The sequence below is a fragment of the Cibotium barometz genome, chromosome 46, assembly GCF_041138505.1.
Source record: "Cibotium barometz isolate CiBa-2024 chromosome 46, ASM4113850v1, whole genome shotgun sequence".
NCBI classification, from domain to species: Eukaryota; Viridiplantae; Streptophyta; class Polypodiopsida; order Cyatheales; family Cibotiaceae; genus Cibotium; species Cibotium barometz.
The window spans coordinates 35,712,286-35,717,938 of record NC_141091.1 but is presented as its reverse complement, the minus strand read 5'-3'; the positions used below and the strand labels follow the sequence as shown (position 1 = coordinate 35,717,938).

Genomic DNA, 5,653 nt, shown 5'->3' with positions numbered 1-5,653 from the left:
TGTTATATGTCCAAAAAACCATCCAAAAAGAGATGCAATCCACAAACTAGATAGTTTAGACAAAGAGATGGCTCAACTTTTAAAGACAAACTTGAGAGCAGTACTATACATCCTATTAGATCCCTGAAAAGTTGATAGGCATTCGAAAGAACAAAGACATCATGTTTCCAGAGTGAACAGCTTTGAATTATGTGATGACATACTTCTGAGGCACCAAATGCAAGTATAAAAAGCATACAGCTGATTGTAATTGATTTTGAAAAGCTGAGAAATAGCACAAACTTAACTGTAATGTCTTGCAAAGACTTGCGTTGCAAACCCTACCAATAAGCTAAATTTATTTACAAACAAGGCCTCTCTAGAGTGGCATTGTTAACTTGCAATATGCAGGCATCCTTTGAGATGCCTTCTTTTGTCCCCAGTAAGATCTTGATTAGGAAGAAGATGCATGGAAGTAGCATGGGCATGATACAATATAATAAACCGTGGGGAACCTACCTGGGGAGGTGGTTGTCGTAATCGACAACCTCAGACTCAGTTACGGAGCGCGAGTGCTGGACAATGGATCTTCCTACAGAGTTGATCCACTCCTCTTTCTCCTTGTCAGAGTCTGCGATGAAGTACATGGTCTCTCGGCTGGTGGTGAGCTCGAATGAGAATTGCTTGTTGAGCACATCTTCAGCCCCTTTGACAGTGAGGCAGGAAGTGACAGGGATGATACCGCGGGGCTTGGAGTCTCGGGACACGTAGCTGTCTTTGAACCAGAAGAGCTTGCCGTCTTTCAGAACAAACCAACGCCGGCGCCAGGTCTTGATGTACTCGCCCTGCTTCATGAGCCAACCTGTGCGCTCCGGATTCACCCAGAAGTCCACCAGGTAGTCGTGCTCCGGCTTGCCCTTCAGAAGGCCGAGGAGAGAGTCCATCTACACACGCGCTCGCGAGCACACACAGGAAAAATTGAGAATATCAAATGAAGTTACTCACGCTAACAAGTAGAGCATTCCATCTTGACACGACCTGCGCGTTGAACTTTTTGCCAAGCTTAGCCCTGATTACACACCTGCCTGCATGCGCTCTCTCAGTGATGGGCGCCCACGCTAAGGGACCATCTCTACCCACCATCTGCCCACAATGATGAGAGGTAATTTTGTCAAATCTGTAAATAATTTGAAGTATTTATAACTAAATCTTTATAACTAAATTTTTATTTATAATTTTGTCGAATCTGTATTTATAACTAAATCTTTAGAACAGCTCTTAAAACTTTGCAAGCAATTTTTAGCTTTCAATGGTGCAATATACACTGGGTTTTTCGCACACACTAATGCCCCCCCACCCCCCAAAAAGTAAAGTTGAGCCTAATCCAAAAATGAGAAATAACACAGATGCAGTGCAAGCATTGTCATGTGTGTAGTTGTTGATAGGGGTGTCCAAGTTGGCTGCCAGCATTTTATCATTTTTGTGCACTACATAGTAAAGGGGGCTTCACAAATAGTCACTTGCATGGAAAAAGCAAATTTGTTCACAAGCTCTTGTCCGAGTAATTTCGCCATCCTAAACATATGTGGATAGGCTTGCTAAATGTCTAGTCATGGAGGCAAATTTGAAAAATCTTGACCAACACGGGCATGTCGGTAATACACCTGGACACTCACTAAAAAAGTGAAAAGTAGGGTCTAACTACATTCAAAATACTTACCTTTGCCTATCAAGATGGTGATTCTAAACACTTGGCCCACCTCTACTTGGTGAAAAGTAGAGGAAGAATATCTCTGGACATTTTTGAATTGGGCCTAAGCAAACATTTAGTTAGGACAATCGATTTGCAACCTCTAAAGGGAAAGCATCCATCCATCCAAATGGTAGATATCTTAGAATTTTCAAGCCTACAACTCTCAAATTTGCAAATTTTTTAATTTCAACGGTGCAAAATGCTTTGCACCCAAGTTTTTTGCACACATTGATGTCCCCCCAATAGGCAAACTTGAGCCTAAGTGAAGATTAATATAGATGCATTGCAAGCATTGCAATGTGATTAGTTGTTGTCAAGGGTGCCCAAGTTGGCTCTTCCATCATTTTGTTGTTGATAGGGGTGCCCAAGTTGGCTACCATCATTTACATGGAAAAAGTGGATTTGTCTCACAAGCTCTTGTCTGACTGATTTTGCCTTCACAAACATTTGAGGGTAGGCTTCCTAAATGTCTAGTCATGGACATAAAATCAAAAAAACTTGACTGCCATCCACGGGCCGAGAACACTTGGACACTCATAAAAAAGTGAAAATTAGGGTCCAAGTACTTACCTCTTCTTATCAAGACTATGACTGTAACCACTTGGCCGACAGCTGCTTGGTGAAAAGTAGAAGAAGAATATTAAATATAATATGTGTCCAAGTACTTACCTCTTCTTATCAAGACTATGACTATAACCACTTGGCCCACAGCTGCTTGGTGAAAAGTAGAAGAAGAATATTAAATATAATATGTGTTCACTCCTTGTGAAAAAGGGGGACAAATGCCTACACAAAACCTTTAGGACATGCCAAGTTGAGATTCATATCAATGGACGTTTGTGGATCAGGCCTAAGCAAGCATTTAGTTAGAACACTCAATTTGCAATGTCTAAAGGGGAAGCCTACATCCCATCAAAATGGCAAATACCCATTGGTCATGTAAAATGGGAGCGATGGCATGTGTGTAACTAGCCTAAGTCTCACTTTGGTCACTTGTGGGAAACTAAATATCAATCATACATTATCTACCTTTAAATTTTTATGAATTACCTAGATAATGCCACGTCACAACACTAGAACATATAGCTAACACATCAAAACACCTTGAAAGTTAAAAATTTAAATTAGGTCTAGTAGAAAACAAAAAAATATGTAGATGCATCATCAAATTAATAGAACCCATAAGGGGATTTCTTATTCTCTCTTTGAAAAATAAGAATTGTACCTATGGTTTCTCATGTACATTTTGAATGTAGTCCTTTAAGCACATTCACATCTTCAAGAACAATATCAATAGCCCCATCCCCCCCTCCTTTGGCCTCCTCTCCAACCTCTACAACGTAGGCCTAGCTATTAACAAGATCTTTGACGAAGTCCTCAACTCGTCTAACCATAATCTCATTGCTCTACTTTACCCCCACAATTTGCACAATAATCAAAGCATTAAGCTTCCTAGGGACCTTACAATAATAAGCTCTTGCAAAAGCCTTTAGCCACAATGATCTTAGCATGGACAAGATCACTGGCCTAGTTTAACCTCACCTTGGCTCACACAACTCGAGTTTATTTCTTCTAACTTAAGGCACTTACAAACTACCCCCCTTTTCTTGGATGGGTAGGGAGATGGACATGAGAATGGGGGCATAAGAGTTTTCCCTCTTTTCTCATCTTTTCCCATTTTTCTCCACCCTTCTCAAGCATAGTGGATTATTGGTCATAAAAGGAAGGAGTTTTTAGCGACTTGATCATATTCGAAGGAGTGTTTAATGACTTCAACATCGATTGTACATGATATTGATTTATTCAAGTGCTTATTACCAAAGAGAGAGAAATTTTAGATTTGGCTAAGAAGGGAAAGTATATGCACGAGGACTTCCCAAATGGCAACTTATATTGATAAGTAAGGTGAATGCTTCAAAAATGATTTTGAAGCGAGTGTTCATCGTGTTAATTGTGTTATCACATCCTACATACATGCTACATGCCACATGCTATGTAAGTATACAACTATGTTACAGTTCATTGTCCTCCATTTTCATTAATGAAAGTGTTGATCTAAATGGGGAAATGACATGTTCCCTTATGCTTATAGTACTAAGAATAGACTCGTGTCACCTCCTCGTCATGTGTATGGTGTTTCTCCCTCCCCATTCACATGCATATGCATAGAAGAAGTGTTGCCATAGTCAAAACACTTAACTTCATCAATGACTGGGGTCCGTTAACATGTTGATGTGCAAGGATTCTCTATAAAAGGTTTCTTCTATATTCAATAATTACAACACCCGTCTCCTTCTCAACAATTACTCTCGAAATTCTAATAGGGTTGATCAAAATCAAATTTTTAACTATAGTCTTAGGTAGTTCCATAAAGCTATCTATGTTTGTTGGTGGGACCACTAAGGATGAATAGTTGACTTGTTATTATTGTGAATCATTTAGTCTTAGGTAGTTATGGAAAGCCATGTTTCTTGGTGGCACCACCACTAAGGATGAATAGTTGGCTTGTTATTATTGTTTATACTCTTAGGTAGTTCTATAAAGCCATCTATAGTCTTAGGTAGTTCTATAAAGCCATCTATATTTCTTGGCGGCACTATTAAGAATGAATAGTTAACTTGTTATTATTGTGAATGCTTTGGTTTGCATCAATCACTTGTCATTTGAAAAGTTTGTTTTTTTTCCTTTGTAAGAACAATGAGAACAAATTAGTGACCAATTAGTGCTACATAGTTTATTTATTTTGTTCTCGTTTATAACAACAATGAGAACAAATCATTTACCATTTTAGTGCTATTATATGCAATATATTTCCTAATCATTGTGTCAACATAATTGATGAAGGCTTGTGTGATTTCTAAGCATATCATGGTTAAAGAACAGAGTTTAATTTCTTTAATATGTAATTCACCGACTAGGCTGGCCATGTTGTGCCTCAACATAGTTTTATTTCTTCAATAAGTAATTCATTGACTAGGCTAGCTTTATTTCTTCAATAAGTAATTCATTGACTAGGCTAGCCATGTTATGCCTCAATAAACATGTTAATCTATTCCCATTCCTCCCAATAGACATTCAAAATGTATATGAGAACACATAGGTACAATTCTAATTTTTCAAAGAGAGAATAAGAAATCCCCTTATGGGTTCTATTAATTTGATGATGCATCTACATATTATTTGTTTTCTATTAGACCTAATTTAAATTTTTAACTTTCAAGGTGTTTTGATGTGTTAACTATCTGTTCTGGTCTTGTGATGTGGCATGATCTAGTTAATTCATAAAAATTTTAAAGGTAGATAATGTATGATTGATATTTAGTTTCCCACAAGTATGATTGATATTTAGTTTCCCACAAGTGACCAAAGTGAGGCTTAGGCTAGTTAAACAAACGTCCACAATTGATATTTTGATGGGATGTAGGCTTCCCTTTTAGACATTTCAAATTGAGTGTCCTAACTGAATGCTTGCTTAGGCCTAATTCACGAACCTCCACAATACTTTACTTTCTTTCCTTTTAATGTGGGCTAATGAGAGGGGACTTGCACTAGAAAGTACGCAACTTTTATCTCTTTGAGGCTATGTTCCCACCTTGTGGAATTATTGCACTAGTGGGGTTTGGTGGGAGGATGGTGGAATTGTGATCTGTACTTCCCATCTCGATCACAATCCCACTACCTTATTTTATTCAAAATTTGCAACTTGTCACACTGTTTATGGAACCTACCAAAATGAGCTTTAGTGCGATTGAGGTTTAAAGGAACATGACTCTATGCCCCATAAATCGAGTTTTATCATGTTTGTGGTCATGCATAAAGATGATTTCTTAGTAAAAATTGGCTATGACTCTATGGTGTGTTGAATCCTAGCATCACCAACACTGATGTTGAAGGTGCTTCCCAATAGACTAGCTATGGACG

At 38.3% G+C, this 5,653-nt stretch overlaps 1 pseudogene across 1 annotated transcript; it reads right to left on the bottom strand.

The window, feature by feature from the left end:
• Positions 1 to 218: 218 nt before the first annotated feature.
• Positions 219 to 1,116, bottom strand: LOC147612170 (pleckstrin homology domain-containing protein 1 pseudogene; annotated as a pseudogene). The gene is made up of 2 exons (XR_015263661.1): positions 1,061 to 1,116; positions 219 to 923 (listed from the first exon to the last, which is right to left on the bottom strand). The product of XR_015263661.1 is annotated as a pleckstrin homology domain-containing protein 1 pseudogene (transcript).
• Positions 1,117 to 5,653: the final 4,537 nt, after the last annotated feature.